Source organism: Sciurus vulgaris, assembly GCF_902686455.1.
Source record: "Sciurus vulgaris genome assembly, chromosome: 14".
NCBI classification, from domain to species: Eukaryota; Metazoa; Chordata; class Mammalia; order Rodentia; family Sciuridae; genus Sciurus; species Sciurus vulgaris.
The window spans coordinates 28,659,155-28,680,436 of NC_136475.1; the positions used below are offsets into that span (position 1 = coordinate 28,659,155).

The 21,282-nt window shown below is 37.1% G+C and overlaps 1 protein-coding gene and 1 pseudogene across 6 annotated transcripts in view; one reads left to right on the forward strand and one right to left on the reverse strand.

Moving 5' to 3' along the window:
- The window catches only part of EXOC6B (exocyst complex component 6B), a 603,818-nt gene that overhangs the window by 539,275 nt on the left and 43,261 nt on the right, over positions 1 to 21,282 (reverse strand). The window lies entirely within an intron of this gene.
- LOC306644461 (phosphoglycerate mutase 1-like) lies at positions 10,097 to 11,953 on the forward strand (annotated as a pseudogene). Its single transcript has one exon. The product of its transcript is annotated as a phosphoglycerate mutase 1-like (transcript).

Consider the following 21,282-nt stretch of genomic DNA (forward strand, 5'->3'; position numbering starts at 1 on the left):
GGAGACCATGGGCAGAACCATCCAACTGGATGGTGGCCTAAATCGAATAAAAGTTAGAAGAACAAGGAAGCAGCAGCAGATGCAAGCTGGACTCTTCTTGAAAGGGTCCTTGATTGCTGCTTCAATGGTCTGAGGATATCGGACTCTGGTTTCTTCACTCTTACAAACGGCTTCTACCAGTGATTCTCCAGGGAGTTTCCAGAAGCCTTCAGTCTCGGAGAAGGGTAGCACTGTTGATCCCTCTTGTTCTCGGGCTTCTGCGTATTGGATTGCACAGCTACTGGTTATTCCAGCTCTCCAGCCTGCAGACAGTCATTGTGGACTATCTAGCTTCTGGTCATGTAATCCAATCTAATAAATCCCCCTTTTATAATCATACTTCCTATTGATTCTGTTCTTCTAGAGAACCCTGACTAATCCAGCATATAACACAGTTTTTTCTATTTCAAACCCCAGTGCAACTTCTTCCTTTCTCCTCCCTCCCCGGGATCTCCTCCTCTACTCTACTGGTCTTCCTTCTATTATATATGGTCCTTTTTACTTGATACATTACAGTTATGTACAAAATTAGAATGCATTGTGGTATATTTATATATGCACCTAGCATAATTTGACCTCATTCCCCATTTCTACCCCTTTCCCTTCTCCTCCTCCCTCACCCTTAGTCCCCTACTTCTGCTCTACTGATCGCCCTTCTATTTTTGCATGATTCCTTTTTTTAATTCCCTTTTTCTCTCTAGCTTTGACCCTTAACTTTCTGAGTCTGGCTTAATTTATTTAGCAAGATGTTCTCCACTTCAATTCATTTACCAGCAACTAACATAATTTCATTATTCTTTATGGCTGAATAAAACCCCATTGTGTGTGTGTGTGTGTGTGTGTGTGTGTGTGTGTGTGTGTGTCACATTTTTTTTTTTATCCATTCATCTAGTGAAGGGCACCTGAAGGGCACATAGGCTGGTTCCATAACTTGGCTGATGTGAATTGTGCTGCTATGGTATGCATATATCACTATAGTGTGCTGATTTTAGTTCTTTTAGATAAATACCAATAATTAGGATAGCTGGGTCATATGGTGGTTGCATGCCTGCCTCGTTTTCTGGGAAATCTTCATACAGCTTTCCAGAGTGGCTGTACTAACTTGCAGTCCCACCAACAATGGGTAAGTGTACCTTTTCCCCACATCCTCACTAACAAGTATTGTTATCTGTGTTCTTGATGATTGCCATTGTAATGGGGATGAGATGAACCCTCAGTGTAGTTTTGATTTGCATATCTCTGATTGCTAAGGATGTTGAACGTTTTTCATATATTTTTTGGTCATTGTAGTTCTTCTTTTAAGACATATCTCTCTTTAGATCTTTTTGCCCATTTATTTAGTGGGTTATCAGTGTGTTTTTGGCGTCAAGTTTTTTATTTCTTTATATATTCAAGTTATTAATTCCCTGACAGAAGAGTAATTGGCAAAGAATTTCTCCCATCCATAGGCTCTCTCTTCACACTCACTTCCCTTGCTGTGCAAAAGCTTTTTAATTTTATGCTATTCCACCTACTGATTCTTTCTTGCTTTCTTTTTGAGTATACATCCATTTCCTTCACCTCACATTTGTAGTTACTATCATTTTTTTTTCTGTTTCAAAATTCCCTCACATTACTCGGATTGAACCATAGAACATTCTATCTCTGAGCTATATCCCCAGAAGTGTATTTTATTTTATTTTTAAGATACAGTCTCACCAAAGGGTTCAGGCTGCCTTCAAACTTGCAATCCTCCTGTCTCAGTCTCCAGAATTGCTGGGATAACAGGCATGTGCCACCATGCCAGGCTGGTACTATCAATCTTTGGAGTAGTAAGTTAGTGTAGTTTTGTTGCTTATCTTTATCCCATTACAGGATCTCTCAGCATCTTGAGTTTCCCATTCCAATTTTCCAGAGAAAATCAATTAGGATTTTAAAAAATAGTTCCATTTTCATTTTCTGGAGGTAAATCCATATCTTTAAGTAATATAATAACATTGTTATTTTCCTTTTATCAATTTTAGATATTGTTCACCTCATGCTATAATTAATCAAAACTTACCATATCATAATTCATCATACCATATCATTCTTCTACTTCTCTTCTCAATATATTTAAACCACTTATAGTTCTCCTAAAGATTACTTCAGTCAGGTGCTATGGCACATGCCTATAATCCCATGGACTCAGGAGGCTGAGGCAGGAGAATGGCAAGTTCAAGACCAGTCTCAAGAACTTAGCAAGACCCTGTCTCAAAAACATTTTTTAAATAAAATAAAATAAAAGATTGGGGACATAGCTCAGTAGTAGAGCACCCCTGGGCATAATCTTCAGAACAAGAAAAAATATATTACTTTAATAATAAAGTAATATATTTAAAATCCATGCTTTTAAAATCCATGCTTTTCTTTCTTGTATCATTAATAACAAAATCTGAATGCAGTGCAAAATGGGATATTAGTGCTCCCCTTACTTCCTCTTTGTTCCTGTTTCTGCCTCCCTCAAATGCAGAAATGAATTTTGCATGGAAAGGGTTGACAGCATATATATTCTGTTCTATAATCATAATTGTTTTTCATGAATTGGTCATACTCTGTCTTTGAAAGCCAATAAATAACATTTATACTTATTCTTCACTTACAAACCTTATAAATCTTATGTGAAGATTACCATTCCTTTCTTGTTGGAATTTCCCTCTCCTGGAAACCTGTCTTGAAGCTCTTTTCTCCTACTCCAATGGAAACTGATACCTTGCCAGGCCTTCTGCAGACTTATTTGTGATGTTCTTTCTTAGCTAACTTACAGAGCTCCTCAGACGCCAGGAATTAAGGGAACAAAACAATGGACAGGATGAACAATGAGGATGAGTTGAGTCTTTTTTTTTTTTCTTTTTTTTTGACCTCCAAGGCATTTGCCAAATCTACACACAAGAGACTGAAATTCCCAGCAAAGGGCTGGGGATGTAGCTCAGTAGGTAGAGAGTTTGCCTCATAAGCAGAAGGCCCTGGGTTCAATCCCCAGCACTGGGAAAAAAAAAAAAAAAAAATTCCCAGCAAAGTGACCAAGTGGAAGGCCATGACTAAAAAGCAGAGAAATCAGCTTTTGAAAGTTTTATAGAATTCGAGTAATTCAAATTAGACACTTAAGAAACTAGAAGGATGTACTGTATAACTCAGTAGTACAGCGCTTACCTAACATGCGTGAGGCCCTGGGTTCAATTCCCAGTGCAGAAACAGAGAAATTAGAATCCTGCCAAAGAAAAACGGAGAAAAAAAACCCAAACACTCATGATTTTCACATTTGCCAAATTACTAAGCTACAAACTAAAAAGATAAGCAAATAGCCCAGAGAAACAAAACAGTTTTAGGGAGTCCTCAAAGAGGAAACAAAAAATAGATCCAGGATTCAGCTGGGGAAAGGGGCCCTAGAGCATCACTCCAGGCTCTGAGGAAATGTCTAGAAGATGACGCCAGTGAGGCAGTAAAGAACCAGAGACAGTCACAGCCTTGCCAAAACCAAAACCTAGATTTACCAGCTCAGTCCTCACTGTATTAAAGTCATTGTCATACCATCTGCCTTATCAACAAAGAGGTAAACCTTTTCTTTAGAAGGAAAATATCAATCAGAGCCCTCACTATTTTTTCATCTATTCAATACAAAATTACGAGGCACACCAAGAGAGGATCAGATCACTAAAAAATAAAGATTCACAGATAAAACAGATACTAAACTTATCAGACAGAGATTTTTAAATGGTTACAATTGATAGAACAAGAAAAAAATAGGAGATGACAGTCAAAATAGACTGTACAATGGAGAACTGACCAGACTCTTACAACTTATGTTTATTAAAAACTGAGAAGAAAATTAAGAACTGAAAAATACAATTTATTAAATTTTTAAATTAAGAATTCCATTTGATAATTTACCACCAAGAAAAGTGAATATTAATGAACACAAAATGTTCATATTAAATCACAAGAAAAGGGGAAAAGATGTAAAATACAGAAGAAAACAAGAAGCAAGAAACACTGGGGATATATAGTTAAGAGACCTAACCAACCAGTTCTCAAGCTTTTTAGCCCAATGATATTTTTACATTCTTAAAAATATTGAGTTTCCCCAGAACTTTTTTTTTTATTTATTTTCATTGTAAACAAATGGGATACATGTTGTTTCTGATTATACATGGAGTAACAGCATACCATTTGTGTAATCATACATTTACATAGGGTAATGATGTTTGATTCATTCTGTTATTTTTCCTTTCCCCCCACCCCTCCCACCCCTCTTTTCCCTCTATACAGTCCCTCCTTCCTCCATTCTTGCCCCCTCCCACCCCCCATTATGTGTCATCATCCGCTTATCAGTGAGATCATTCGCCTTTTGGATTTTTGAGATTGGCTTATCTCACTTAGCATGATATTCTCCAATTTCATCCATTGCCTGCAAATGCCATAATTTTATTATTCTTTATAGCTGAGTAATATTCCATTGTATATATATATACTACAGTTTCTTTATCCATTCATCAATTGAAGGACATCTAGGTTGGTTCCACAGTCTTCCCCAGAACTTTTATATATGTTGTCATTTATTGATATTTGCCATATAAAAATTAAAATTGAAAGCCAGGCACAGTGGTGCATGCCTGTAATACCAGCAACTCAGGAGGCTGAGGAAGGAGGATTGTAAGTTCAAGACAAGCCTTGGCAGCTCAGCTAAGCCATAAGCAATCTAGTGAGACTCTATATTAAAAAATAAAATAAAATAGAAAGGGCTGGAGTGTGCTCAGTGGTTAAGTGCCCCTAGGATCAATTCTCAGTACAAAAGAAAAAGAAAAAAAATTAAAACCGAACAAAATGTAAACATAAGAATACACAAGCAAACAGAAGACAGTATTCTGCAATGATTGAGAATGCAGTTTTTTAGTGATTATAATTATTATCTCATTTATTCTTGCTTTTATTTCTTTCCTTGGTTCCTCTTCCCTCTTTTTTAATCATGTTCTTGTTCTTAAGACTTCTTTGCTGTGCCAAAATCAGTGAAGTTATACACTGAGGGGATGTCATCCTTTTAAACAGGCCAGCTAAGGCAGCTATCATGTACTGCATTGGGTTTTCTACTGAGAAAAATTCTGTGATTTGAACTAAACAGTTTTAAATGTTCACTTTTTTTTAAGACTATTATTTAATACTGCTTCTCCTGCATGGCAAATTCCCTACTCTGCTATTTACAACCTTCAATGACTTTATTTTCTACTGCTGCTTTTTTCATGTGCAGCCAAAATGAAAATATTTAAATTAACTGTGTCGTACGAATGATACCCAACACAAAACTTTTTTTTCAATTAGTTAAGACTTTCGTTTAACATTTTAAGTTTGCGGGCTGGAGCTGGAGCTCAGTGGCAGAGTGCTTGCCTAGCACGTGTGAGGCACTAGGGTCAATCCTTAGCACGTATAAAAAAATAAATAAAATAAAGGCATGCTGTCCATCTACAACTACAAAAACAAATTTTTAAAAAGCTTTCTTAGAGTTTTAAGCTTACATTTTGACAGTTTTTAAAGGATGTATGTTGTGTGTTTAACTTTTATTAACTAATGTTAACTGAGGTGTGCATAGAATATTATATATGCAGGTTCATGTTTAAAGAATGACTGTTGATAAAATAAAAATCAGCTTTAATTTTTCTAAAATAAAATAAAGAATATACAAGCATAAACTACATTCACCATTAAGATAGTATCTTTACATGTCATACGACCTCTAGGAAACTCAGTTTTCTCTGGGAAACTTGTGCAAATACAAATAAAAAGAGCAAATGTCGTCTTAGTGATATTATGGGAATAGTTTTGAATTTGTGACTCCTCTGAAAGGTTTCATCTTGGGTAATGGGATATAAGTAATACTAAAAAACACCATAGCCATGTATTTTCCCAAAATAATGAAAAACATCAAGTCCTGAAAACTCCAAGCAGGAGGAATGCAAAGAAAATAACACCAAAGCACATCACAATAAAACTGCTGAAAACCAAAAATAAGGGAAAAACGTTACAAATGGTCACAAGGAAAATCACATTACCTTCAAAGAACAACAGTAAGACCAAAGAAGATACGTCAAAGGACAACTGAATGATATTTTAAGGTCCTGAAAAACACCGTTGGCCTAGAATCCTAACATGAATTTTTAAAAATGTACTTTAAAAATTAAGGCCAAGTCTGGGAACAGTGGCACAGGCCCACAATCCCAATGAATGGGGCCAGATGAGGTAGGAGAATCGCAAGTTTGAGGCCCACCTGAGCAACTTAGTGAGAATCTGTCTCAAAAATTAAAAGGGCTGGGGATGTAGCTCAGTAATTGAGTACACAAGTTTAATCCCCAGTACTACAAAAAAAGAAAAAAACAGAGACAAGCTATGGCTGTATCCAAGGTAAAGCCCTAGGATTGATCCCCCAGCACCAAAGAGAGAAACTCAAAGAAAAAGCAGGCAACACATGTGGCTGATGGTAGTGTCCTCAGCACTACTACCACTGAAAAAAAACTATTTTACTAATACTAAGTTATTTTTAATTGATGATTACATCTATAATCCCAAAGACTTAAAAAGCTAAAACAGGAGAATCACAAGTCCAAGGACAGTCTAGATAACTTAGCAGGACCCTGTCTCTAGTAATAACAACAACTATTATGATAATGATGATGATGATTATTACTGTGCTCTAAACTCCCAAGTTACACCACTTGCAGAATGAATTTGCACATAAACATAAGAGTCACTAGAGGGCAGCAGAGCCCAAAGAGTGTTCTTTGAAAAGCAGTAAAAACTCCAAGGTACTTAGCTCAGGTGTCTTCAATTGCTCAAAACTTTCGGTCATTCACAAACATAATAAAGCAGTCACTAACCGGACTCCCATAGCACAAGAAATAAAAGCTAGACTCAACCACTGAGATAGATTCAAACTAAAAAGTTTTCTCTCAGCAAAGGAAACTATCAGCAATGCGAAGAAAGAGCCTACAGAGTGGGAGAATATCTTTGCCAATCATACTTCAGATAGAGCACTAATCTCCAGAATCTATAAAGAACTCAAAAAACTCTACTCCAAGAATTCAAATAATCCAGTTGACAAATGGGCCAAGGAAATGAATAGACACTTCACAGAAGAAGATCTACAAGCAATCAACAAACATATGGAAAAATGTTCAACATCTCTAGTAATAAGAGAAATGCAAATCAAAACCACCCTAAGATTCCATCTCACCCCAATTAGAATGGTGATTATCAAGAATACGAGCAACAACAGGTGTTGGCGAGGATGGGGGAGAAAGGTACACTCATACATTGCCGGTGGGGCTGCAAATTAGTGCAGCCACTCTGGAAAGCAGTGTGGCGATTCCTTAGAAAACTTGGAATGGACCCTCCATTTGACCCAGCTATCCCACTCCTTGGCCTATACCCAAAGGACTTAAAATCAGCATACTACAGAGATACAGCCACATCAATGTTCATAGCTGCTCAATTCACAATAGCCAGACTGTGGAACCAACCTAGATGCCCTTCAATTGATGAGTGGATAAAGAAACTGTGGTATATATATACAATGGAATATTACTCAGCCATAAAGAATGATAAAATTATGGCATTTGCAGGCAAATGGATGAAATTGGAGAATATTTTGCTAAGTGAGAGAAGCCAATCTCAAAAAGCCAAAGGACGAATGATATCGCTAATAAGTGGATGATGACACATAATGGGGGGAGGGAAGGGTTAGTGTTAGGGTTAGAGTTAGGGTTAGGGAGGGGGGCAAGTATGGAGGAAGGAAGCACTGTATAGAGGGAAAAGAGGGGTGGGAGAGGTGGGGGGAAGGGAAAAATAACAATGAATCAAACAACATTACTCTATGTAAATTTATGATTACACAAATGGTATGCCTTTACTCCATGTACAAACAGAGAAGCAACATGTATCCCATTTGTTTACAATAAAATTAAAAAAAAATAAAATAAAATAAAGCAGTCACTAATAAATTTTTAAAAATTACTTGGAAGATTCTCATTACATTGCTTTATAATTTGTTTAATTTTATTTTGAAATAATTTCACATTGTGCAGAGAACACCTATACATTCCTTGTACAGAATTCAATTTGACATTTTTGCCATATGTCTTTTCATTCTCCTCCCAAATAAATGTATATATGTCTATTTTTCTAACATAAGTAGGTTTCACACTTACCTTAAGTGCCCTTAAAACATTTCCTCCTGGAGCATTTCTTCCTGGAGCAGATCTGGTCCAGAATCACATATCACATTTTATTGTCATGTTTCTTCAGTATTCTTTCATCTAAACTACAGTTCTCTAACTTTCTTGACAAAGGATTACTTCACACTATTAAAAGTTACTTAAAACACCAAAAAACTTGTTTATATGGATTATATATATCAATACATACTGTACTAAAAATAAACAGAATGAATGACATCAGTAAGATGACACGCATCCTTTCCCAGACTCATCAATCTGAACAACCATTCACTCAAAAACTACCTTAACAAGAGCTAAAGAATCCAGGTGAGAGGCTACAGCACCAACATGAAGCAAAGAAATAAGAAAGGATCCATTGAAGAGGGCATAAAGGACAGTTTCATATTACCCCCAAAGCCCCAGACTCCAGATTAATTCCAATAGACTCTGGTGCCAGGATGGCCCCTTCAAAACCAGACACCAGGTCTGCCTGTATGGACCCAGCCATAAGGCTTGCCCCAACAGACTCCGGCTCCATCAGATGCAGTATCAGACAACCACAACTGGTCTCAGTCAGGTAGCCAGGTCAGCTACCTCACAGGAACAATGCCTACCTCAGCACATGGTAGGCTGCCATGGATTCCAGCTCTAGGCCTAATCCAAAAGATAATAGCACAGGATGGCGTTAGTCACACAAGCCCAGGATCCGGGCCCACACCCAGTGACCCAGGCACAGGACTGATCCTGAACCCAGGAGCCAGGCATATCTGAATGCTGATCAAGGAACCAAACCAAGCTACGGAGGACTCCAGCATCAAGCCATCTGCACACCAGCCAGCCTAGCTACCAGCCCAGAATCTCTTGATGGGCTGAATATTGACTGACTTTCCCTATAAAATCTTAAAGAAGTAACTCCTTCAAATACACAGTCACCAAAGTAAGGCAACAAAATCAATCATCAGTAAGCAAACTTAAAGAAGCAGAGATCTATGAACTGATTGGATGCAAAGTAATCACCCTAAAGAAACTCAGAGAGCTACAAAAGAACATGTACAGCCTGATGCCTACACTGTAAGGTATACGGGATATACCAACATACTGTAATATATATTTGAAATCTGCTGAGAGATCTTAACTGGCCTTACCACAAAAAAGGTAACTGGGAGATTATGAATATGTTAATTAATTTGATTGTAGTAATCATTTCAGTGTATATGCCTACATCAAAAAATAGCAGGTATATCAAGATCAATTGTTTACATGCCCTAAATGTATACAATGTCAGTAAAATGTCAATAAAGCTAGAAAAAATTGAAACAGACATTTTAAAATATTACTTCTTTTGAAATGAACAATAAACTCACTACAAGTTAAAGACTATATCTCATAAAAACTATCTACCCCAATTCCCCCTCCAAAAATCCCCAGAAGAATTTGTTTTTCTATTTGTGCATGTCTCTTTAATAACTGGCTTAAAGGAAGACATCTGGATTTTGTAACTGCTTCTGTATCCAATCATGGAACTGTGTGGGTTCAGATGCAGAAAATCCAGCTTCACACATATGTACTTAAAAAGTAGAAAGTATTTTTGAAGACTTTTCAGACACACACACACACACAGTGATATGATCTCAAAACAAGGTATACTTCTTTTTTTTTTTTTTTTTTTTAAGCGTATCTTCAATGTTATTGTTTGGAATCTACAATTACAAAGTAGTCCAAGGTCATTTCTCATACCACTGCACAACACATAAACACATTTAGAAAACTTAACAAAATTGTTCTTCAAAAAAAAAAGTGCTCTAAGATTTATATTAGTTTACTGATCAATCATAAAAAATGTAACATCAAATGTATCTTTCTTTAATTTTTTGTACATTCTTACTAATATTTGTTTATAGCTAATCTTACATGCATAGAACTGAGAGCATTATTTTTACTTCAACAACCTTTATAAAAAGGTTAAAAAGGACGTCACCACCATGGCTGCCTATAAGCTGGTGCTGACTTGGCACGGCAAGAGTGCCTGGAACCCAGAGAACCGCTTCAGCAGCTGGTATGATGCCAACCTGAGCCTGGCAGGCCACGAGGAGGCGAAGCACAGCGGGCAGGCGCTGTGAGATGCTGGCTATGAGTTTGACATCTGCTTCACCTCGGTGCAGAAAAGAGCATTCCAAACCCTCTGGACAGTGCTGGATGCCATTGACCAGATGTGGCTGCCAGTGGTGAGGACTTGGTGCCTCAATGAGCAGCACGATGGGGGTCTGACTGGCCTCAATAAAGCAGAAACTGCTGCTGAGCATGGGGAGGCCCAGGTAAAGATATGGAGACGCTCCTAAGATGTCCCGCCACCTCCAATGGAGTCAGATCACCCCTTCTACAGCAATATCAGTAAGGATTGTAGGTATAAAGACCTTACTGAGGATCAGCTGCCCTCCTGGGAGAGTCTGAAGGGCACCACTGCCAGAGGTCTGCCCTTCTGGAATGAAGAATTTGTCCCCCAGATAAAGGAGAGGCAACAGGTTCTGATTGCAGCCCACGGCAACAGCCTTTGGGGCATCGTCAAGCATCTGGAGGGTCTCTCTGAAGAGGCCATCATGGAGCTGAACCTGCCAACTGGTATTCCCATTGTCTATGAATTGGACAAGAACTTGAAGCCCATCAAGCTCATGCAATTTCTGGAAAATGAGGAGACCGTTCGTAAAGCAATGGAAGCTGTGGCTGCACAGGGCAAGGCGAAGAAATAAAGGCAAATAGCAGACTATTGTACTAAGGAACACCCTGCCCATCCATTCCTTTGCACCTCTCTCCTGCACACTGACCACATCTGCAGGCATCTTAAGTTGTAGCTGCAGATGGGGACCAGTAGCTCCCATTTTACTTTTAGCATTTTGTCTCCTGCACCTACTCCCTCTGTAGATTCTAGTCAGAATAGCACCTCTGGGGCATAGGTTCTCAGTCCAAACCCAGGGAAGCCTCCTTGTATCCAGAAAAGTTGACGTAGTAGTTCTGTTTGTTGTTGTTGTTGTTGTTTTAAGTGATTGCTTGAGAATGGGATAGAGAGGAACTGTGCCAAGGCATGACCAATGAGAAGAAGCCAGAGAAGAGAGCCTGTTTGTGTTTCCAAGAGCCAGTTCTGCACTCTTCTGTAGTCAGGTCACTGGGGAAGGGGACGACAGGAGGCTCTAGTCCTTCCAGTGGACTATGAATGTAACCTGCATGGTGATTTAAGAAAAACAACTATTTCCTCCCTGACCCAGAGGAGCTGGCTCCAGAAGGTTGGGATCAACTCTGAATTGTTTGTTACATTTACTTTCACAAAAAGAAAAATAAATATATATATATATATATATACACACACACACTAAACAAAGCCCTCTGGGGTTTCTAGTGGTTAGTCCCACACGTGGTCACCAGAAAATAAGCCATTCGTCACACCAATATGGGACAAGCTCCTTGGCCTGTAAGGTACAGGAGTGTATCTCGCTATGTATCTGAGAGAATCCCTCCTCTGCCTTGTTTTGTGGCAGTGAAATGCCTCTTGATCGTGTCCCAAGTGTGTCTTTCACTGTGTTTGATTTCTGAGTCATGTTGTAGTTGCTTGGCCCTGCCACACAGGCCCAATACTCATTGTAAGCATAACGGTAATAAATCTTTTTCCAGATCAGTATAATAAAGGAGTGATGTGCAATTTTAAAAAAAAGGTTATAAAGTTTAAAAGTATACGTTGTATCAAAAGTACTTAATATTTATAAACACTAAGAAACAAACATACTCCCTCTCCAAATTTCCAGTTGCCCTTTACTTACTATTTTTCTTTTTTTTTTTTTTTTAACCTTTAGTTTTATTTTTTTAACGTGGTGCTGAGGATTGAACCCAGTGCCTCTTACATGCTAAGCAAGTGCTCCACCACTGAGCCACAACCCCCCTGTGCTATTTTCAAGGTGAAGGCTCCCACTGCTGTTGAATTAACAATGCCATGCCGAGCAGGCTTACCTGCTCCCACTACCACCCTGAGCAAGTATTTGTTCTTGGGTATGAATCCCAGCAGTCTGAGTATTTGCTGGCCATCCACACTAAGGCCAACTAACTGTGGGTGTTCTCATAGCTGAAGCAAGTTCTATTTCTTAAAGGGAAGTTACAATGTAGAATCTGAAACAATATCAGTGATCCATTAGTCTATTTTGCACATTGAATGAATCATTTATATGATTTTATAATATCAGGTTGCTCATTTGAAAAAAATTGGTTCAGTGGGTTTTCCATATCTTTCTCATGTTGACATATTTCCTTGCAGAGTATCAGAACATCACATTTGTTAATATCATTACCCAACCTGATAAGAAACATTTATAAGTACTGGCAATCTGTAGGAGGGCAACAGGCCATATCACTGAAAATATAAATAGGCAGCAACCATAAAACTGATAAATGTGGTACAAATAATAAACTGGTTACTCTGTAGAACACAATAATACAGTAAAAAATGCACTTAGCTCTCGCTTCTCTACCACTGCAACTTATTTTGAAAAGGACATATTTCTTTCTCTTCCTCTCTCCCTACCTCTTCATAATATCAGGGGAAACAGGATTATCTTTCTGCCCCAACCTAGGCAGAATTACCTGTCCTTGAGCACACACCCAACATGGGAATGAAGAAATTCAGACTTTGGGAAAGGGCACCAGAAGATCTCAGAAATGGCAATCGCCCAGAGAATGGGTAGAATGTAGTCTTTGAATCAACTCTTTAAAAATCCCTATTCCTCCTGTTGGGAAGAAGCACAGCCTCTGGGACAGAAGTCCCTTATGTTTCTCCTTTACTAACAAAGCAATGAAACTTCTTTTTCTTTTTTCTCAAAACTGTCCTTGTTATTGGATTGGCATCAGGGAAAAGGACAGAGTTTTCAGTAACATAAGAACTTGCAACATGAAATAAGTCAAAAAACAAAAAGATAAAATGGGAAAATGTGTTTTTGAAAATTAACATAAGATTAATATCCATGACATATACAGATCAGTAGTGTTAAAAAAATAGGGAAAAAAAAAGACAAAGTTTAGGGGCTTCCAATTAACAGCAGAGAAAATAAGACTGATCTATAGACATAAAGATGACCAACTTCTCTGATCATTAGGAAATTCTGATGAAAACAAGTCAGATACTACTTAAGAATGGTCATGGCCATTAGTGAATGTCAGTTTTCTGTCCCCCTTGCCTTCAGGATTTGCCAGGAAGCTCGGTATTTCAAATACTGCATATGTTCAAGCCCTAGGAGTGCCTGGAACACAGGAGGAATTCAATAAATATTAATTGGATCAATTAGAGAATGTGGTTTCTCAAAACTCAAGGGCAAGATGAGAAACTCCAAAAATCGACCCCTCCACAAAACCAACAGATAAACAGGCAAAAAATGGTCACAATCAACTATCTCCAAATTCTTGATATCAAAAGCTTGCAGTGACCAAGGGAATGATTAATCAGGGGAAAAAAAAAAAAACAGCTAAATTTCATTATTTGATTAGTTAACCACTAAACTATCAGAACAGAGGCTCCAGTGGCAACACAGAATAAAAAACTTCAGACTTAACCAAATTCATTCAAAAAAAACTGACGCGAATTCCGAGATAAAAGAAAACCTTGAATCTCAAAAAGTAAGTGCACATGAAACACTGAAATGCAAAACAAGCAACTTGTGAGCAACCTAGCCCAGGTCCTGGAACCCACATCCTTACCCACAGAAAGCTGAATGATGCAATGACAAAGAGCAAGCACAGGAAAACTGGCCCAAAAGTATGTAACACTGAGCTGACTCCATCTCTAGCTCAGCCTCTAGCTACTGTCCTTCTATAAATATTACAACCCCAGACCAGGGTATTGCTTCTCAGTCTGGAGATAGCCTGAACTTTCTTTCTCCTCAAGTGCATAATTCCTGTTTTCCTAAATAAATCTCTCTTTGCGCCTCTCTGTGATGCATCCTTAAATCCTTTGCTGCAAAGAACCCCACTCAGTCTGAGTTGAGGTCCCCATCTCCAGGAGCTCCTCAGATCCCCCTCCAGTGACTAAACAAATAAGTTGCTAAACAAACAACTATAACAAGTAGCAACAAATCCTGGGGAGGGTGAAGAATTTAAACTCCAGAATTGCTACAGTATAATATTCTAAATGTCTGGTTTTCAAACAAAAAAAGAAAAATTACAAGGCATACAAAAAAATATGATCCATAAACAAAAATTATATTAATTTTTAAAAGAAATTAATAGGAACTGTCCCTGAAGAAATCAAGACAGTAGACTTAGAAAACTAATATTTTAATCAACTATTTTAAAGATGCTCCAAGAGCTAACAGAAGCCATGAAAATAAAAAATTATAAAAGGAAAACAAATAGAAAAATATAGGAGTTGAAAGCTACAATAATTAAAACAAAATTTCACTAGAGGCTTTCAACAGCAGATTTAATTAGAAGAAATAACCAGCTAACTTGCCAACAGGTCAACTGAGTTTAACCAGGCTGAGGAGCAGAAAGAAAAAAAATTGGAGAAAAATGAAAGAACCTAGGAGACTTATGAAACACCACAAAGCATACTAAAAACACGTAACAGAAGTTCCAGAGGAAAGAAGGGAGAAAGAAAGGAGCAGAAAAAGTATTTGAAGAAATAATGACTAAGATTGTCCCAAATCTGATGGAGGACATGAATACACACATCCAAGAAATTCAACAAAGTCAAAGTAGAAATATTCTCAAAAACATCCATACCAAGGCACATTATAATCACTGTGTTAAAAAAAAAAAAAAAAGGCAAATACAAATACAGAATCTTGAAAGCAACAAGGAAGAAAAAATCCATTGTGTATCAAAGACCCTAAATAAGATTAAGTTAATTTCTCATCAGAAATTATGAAGATCAGAAGATAGTGTGATAATATTGTTCAAAGTCAGAAAGAATTCATTATCTAGAAAACTATCCTTCAAAATGAAGATGAAATTAAGATATTAACAGAAAAGATATTCCCAGTAATCCTGCCCTATAAGAAAAAAATAAAGATCATCCTTCAGGTTGAAAGGGAAAAAACACTATAAACAGTCATTCAAATCCACACAGGCAATTAAGAACATTGGTAAAGGTTAACTACATAGGTAAATATAAAAGCCAGTACAATGAATGTGGGGTTTGTAACAATGCTTTTTTCCCCACATGATTTTTGCCCCCATTACTGGGAACTTAACCCAAGGGTACTATACTACTGAGCTGTACCCCAGGCCTTTTCCCTTTTTATTTTGAGACATGGTCTCATTAAATTGCCCAGGCTGGCCTCAAAGTGCCATCTTTCTGTCTCAGCCTCCAGTGTCCCTGGGATTACTGGCATGTTCCACCATGCCTGGATTTCCCATACAATTTAAAAAACAACTGCATAAAATATTACATATGTATGTTGATGAACATATATATATAAAATATAATTTATAACAACAGAAAGCAGAATGGAGATGTGTAAAAGCAAAGATTTTTTTAATTAGACTATGCCTTTTTACTGTTATGTTTCAAAGTTCATCCACAAACTTTCATTCCATTTATAGTCAACTAATTTGCTCCTTCTTAACAATTATGCTTCAACTGCTGATTAAACAAAGCTAGTCATTAAAGGAGGTCAGGAAATATCACCCCAAAATATGTCACTCTAGTATATTAATTACTACCAGGTAAAGAGAGCTAGGATTCTGAATGCAATCAACTTATATACTACTGAAACTAATTTAGAATTAACTGGAATCAGGTTGTCATAATTTAAGATGTTAATTATAAACTCCCAGGGCAAACACTAAGAACATAAGTTTAAAATATATAGTGCAAGTACCTCAGACGGGTGGCACATGCCTATAACCCCAGCCACTGAGGAGAGGCTAAGGCTGAGAAACACAACAAGACCCTGTCTCAAACACACACACACACACACACACACACACAAAGATAAACACAAAAAAAGGTAGTAATGAAGAAACCAAGGAACAACAACAAAAAGACATAAAACAAACAGCAAAAGGCAAGACCACATTCTTCTTTATCAACAATTACAAAAAAATGAAAATGGACTAAACTTTCCAATTAAAAGGCAGAGATTAAAAGAATGGATTTTTAAAAATGACAACATGATTCAACTATAAGCTATCTAAAAGAGATTTATTTTAAATCCAAAGACACAAGTAGATTAAAAGTAAAAAGATGGAAAAAGATGTTCTTTACGAACAATAACAAAAAATTAGCTGAACAAAGCAAAATACAGTTAAAATTGGACAAAATAAATTTAAGACAAAAACAGTTGTAAAAGAAATGATAAAATGGGCAATTCATCAAGAGATGACCATTATGAAAGACAAATAGCATAAGGAGTATCTTTATCATCTCTATTTTAGAGGTTCATAAAATTAGTCCTCAAAATCTAGTGCATATACTATTCCTTTTTAAATAATGTACTATCTATAATAGAATCAAATCATCAGTGCCATAATAAGTAGGAACTAACATGCCTTGCACTACTTACCAAAAACTACCATTTCATATACTGACAAGGAGATCTGGTAATCATTTATGCCAAACAATCATCCTTTCAATTCAGGAAAGGGAGAGATGAATCTCACCAGTCAAGAACTGTAAATCATGATTACAATTTGCTATTAGGAATGTTCCCGTTCCTTCTGAAGACATCACATCCTTGGGTTAAAAGTGATCACATTCAGGGAAGATTTTTCCCAAAATGCCATGTTTCAGATAAATGTTAAGATCACCAATGAGCTCCAAAATATATTATCTTTAGTTTTGTTAGTTTTCTAAAAATTGGTGAAGCACAAACATATAATACAGTAAACAAACAGTAGGATGCAAAAGCAAGCCTGTCTAAATAATAATCAACATCAACACATATAGAGAAAATGTACATAAACATGGTATAATGTAAACATTATAATATTTATAACATTAACTAATATTTATTTCATGCGTACTACTTAAGATGAACTGTTTTAGTCGGGCATGGTAACCCACACCTGTAATCCCAGCAGCTCAGGAGGCTGAGACAGAAAAATTGCCAGTTCAAATCCAGCCCAGTAACTTAGCGAGACCCTAAACAACTTAGCGAGTCCCGTCTATAAATAAAATATAAAAAAGGAATGGAGATGTGGCTCAGTGGTTAAACACTCCAGTGTTTAATCCCTGATATTTAAAAAAAAAAAGTTTCAAGCAGCTTTTATGTATTATATTACTTAATCTCAAAACCATGCCCAAAAATATAAAAAGGGGGAGGGAGGCTGGGGATGTGATTCAGTGGTTAAAATGCACTGCTGGGTTTAATCCCCGTTTAAAATTTAAAAAACATGCCCATGATATAAGGTAATAGTTTTATCTTTATTTTATTTCACATACAAAGAAACCAAGCCACAGATAAGATAAATGCTTTACCCCAAGTTACAAAGCTAATGAGTAAATTCATGATTAAGGTATTAATATATAAACAAAGAATCCCACTCTCAACCATTTCACTACCTGTACAAAAAATTGATATATACTATATATTATATAACTGCACATAAATTGCTACCTTTATACAAAATATGTAAAACTGTAAATACATGTTATATACACACAAATTTTTATATGCATGCATGTGGTATATGTGTTTTCAACTACATAGAACACACATACATTTACATATCTAAAATATTTTAATGGCCGGGCCCTGTGGCTGCACATGGTAACCCTAGTGACTCAGTAAGCTGAAGCAGGAATATTGCAAGTTCAAGGCCAGCCTCAGTAATTTAGTGAAGTCCTAGGAAACTTAATGAGACTCTGTCTCAAAATTTTAAAAAAGTGGGGGAGGGAGAAATAGCTCGGTGGTAAAGCACCCCTGGATTCAAACCCCAAATACCAAAAAACAAAACAAAAATATATATTTTAAGAATACCACTAGGGCAAGGCACAATGGCATATCCTTTTAATCCCAGCAGCTTGGGAGGCTGCAGCAGAAGGATCTCAAGTTCAAAAACCAGCCTCAGCAATTTAGCAAGGCCCTAAGCAACTTAGCAAGACCCTTTCTCAAAATAAAAAACAAAGGTTAGGTACATGGCTCAGTGGCTAGGCATCCCTGGGTTCAACCCGTGGTGCCAAAAAAAAAAAATTTTGCCACTGGGCACAACTGCACACACCTGTAATCCCAGCTAGTCTGAAAGCTAAAGCCTAAGGATCTCAATTTGAGATCAGCCTCAGCAACTTAGCCAGACCCTATGCAAACTAAAAATTAAAAAGGGGTAGGGAAGGCTGGGATATAGCTCAGTTGGTAGAGTGCTTGCCTAGCAAGCACAAGGCCCTGGGTCCAATCCCCAGCACCGCAAAAAAATAGGAAGGTGGGGATATAGCTCAGTGGTAGAGTGTTCCTGAGTCCAATTCCCAGCACTGAGGGCAAAAAATAAAAGCAAATACACTAAAATATAAGTGACTATAATGACTTATGCAAAAAGCTTTGCTCCATTTTAAGTTCTCCTAAATATTGCCATATTTTCATCAATACCATTAAAACAACAATTTGAGTCAAATCCTATCCAACATGCTAATTCTTTCCGGCAAAAGACCACCCACACCCAACCACAAAAGTAAACATGGGTCCAACTTGGGGCCAATTATAACAGCTCATGTCCCTGAGGACATAAGAATTAGATACTTATCTAAGGGATGGGAAACCAGATCTTTTCCCCAAGATTTTAAAAACTAAAGCTAACCAAAAGGAACCCTTTTCCTCTCTGGTCTCAGAGATGTATTTATAATGGAAGCCTAGAGTGGTCAATGTTATCTATGTCCCCTGCTGAATAGATGAAGCCTATTTTTTAAGATAGCATAAAAACAACAAAAGGAGAGAAGACATAAGAGCTGGGAGGAAAGATAAAAATCTGAGAAAGAAACATTTCTGGTCAATATGAAAGTACCACATTGCAGTCTTAACCTAACACTATCTTCACCCTGCGCTAATAAGTTAAAATTTATTTTTTTAAGTTAATTCATGTTGAGTTGTCACTTATAAACATGCATTATTTTCATAATCAGAAAAAAGGCAGTTGGGCACAGTGACTCACACCTGCAATCCCAGCAACTCGGGAGACTGAAGGAGGATCACAAGTTCAAGGCCAGCCTCAGCAATTTATCGAGGCCTTATCTCAAAATAAAAAATAAAAAGGACTAGGGATATAGCTCTGTGTTAAAGTATCACTGAGTTCAAATACCAGTACCAAAAAAAATCTGGGGGGCTGGGGTTGTAGCTCAGTGGTAAAGCACTTACCTGGCATGTGTGAGGGCCTGAGTTCAATCCTCAGCACTGCATATAAATAAATAAATAAACAAATAAACAAACAAATATTTTTTAAAAAATAAATAAATAAAAATAACCTGTATGTAACATGTTGTATTACTAAAATACTCTCTCCATGAGAAAAAGAGTAATAACTAAACAATAAAACATGCCTACAATATAATGAATTTTCTAAATTCCTTAAATGCCCTTTGCCAATAAAATAAAAACCAATAATTCATTTATTTCACTAGAACAAAACAGGATTACATGAACAGCTCTTCTGTTACTTCACAAAATAACCTGATTATACCAGAATTTTTCACAGCATTTTTTTGTTATTGTTATTGCTCTATTTTGTTCCTCCTATATATCTTCAGAATAACATAAGTAGGATGAAGTTACTTTAGGAAACCTGAAGAACTCAGTCCCTAAAATACTACACTTTACTTTGAAGAGCTGTCAAATAAGAGTCTCGGTTACATTTGTGTAACTTGGCACATTGACAAAGTTGCCTTGAACAGATACATTAACAAATTAAGTAACAGGAAGTGGAATAAAACCTAATTATAAAGTGACTATTTTTCACTTTAAAATACTACGTTAGGTCACCTGACACCAAATTTCAGTCACTGATGGCAGCACATAACTTGTTTGTTTTATCTAAAAAAAGAAATAAAGAGTGCCCAGCTATCACAACTCTTTAAAATGTTATTTCTTTACCTGTGTAACAGCTCAAATTACTGAAAATCTGAGTTAATAAGCATTAAATAATTAAATAGGGCAAAGAACTAAGCCAACCTATCAGATTAAAACAATCACAAAACTCCATTTATATCTATCAGATTAGGTTTTGCAGGGAGTTTTGTTTTTGCTTAGATGATCAAACTCCTATCTCAGTTACTACTTCCAAGCATGGGTAAATAAAACTTTATATCATAAAGCACTGACCATGCTACTCTTCTATTCCTTGGGATAAGGAGGTTGGGGTGGAGGGCAACCCAAGTCCTGAACCCATACTGACGATTCTAAATAAAATCTAACAATCCTAAGCTTAACAGTCTAGTACATTCACAACATTACCCAAATGAACCTATCCACCTTTTCTTCACACCACTCCCCTCCATAAGCTTTAAGAAGATGAGCTAGGTAGTTTGGTAATAAACATCCTCAAGATTTCATGGCTTAAATCAATGAAAAAAAAATTTTGACTCTTGGAATATGTCTGCTGTAGTTTGGATAAGTGTCCCCCAGAGGTCCATGTATTAAAGACATAATCCCCAGAATGGTGCTATAAGGAGCCTCTGTGGACTTTGAAGAGGTGGGGCATGGTGGGAGGTCCTTAGGTCACAGGGAGCATGTCCTTGAAGGGAACTTCTGTGTCTCTCTGCTTCCTGGCACACGAGGTAAGCAGTTTGCTCCATCATCTATCCCTGCCATGATGCACTGACCTTGCCCGACGCCTAGAAAAGAGGAACACTCAATCTTGGACTGGAACCTCCAGAACTGTGAGCCAAATAAATAAACTTTTTCTTATATATTAGTTACCTCGGGTATTTCATTATACTAATGCAAAGTCTACTAATACGAGTCCACTGTGGGATGGCAGGGGGCTCTGCTCTTGCTCTATAACGTCCTCAATCTAAGAAGCAACCAATCAGCACATTTTCTTCTATGAACAGCCAAGGTAAAAA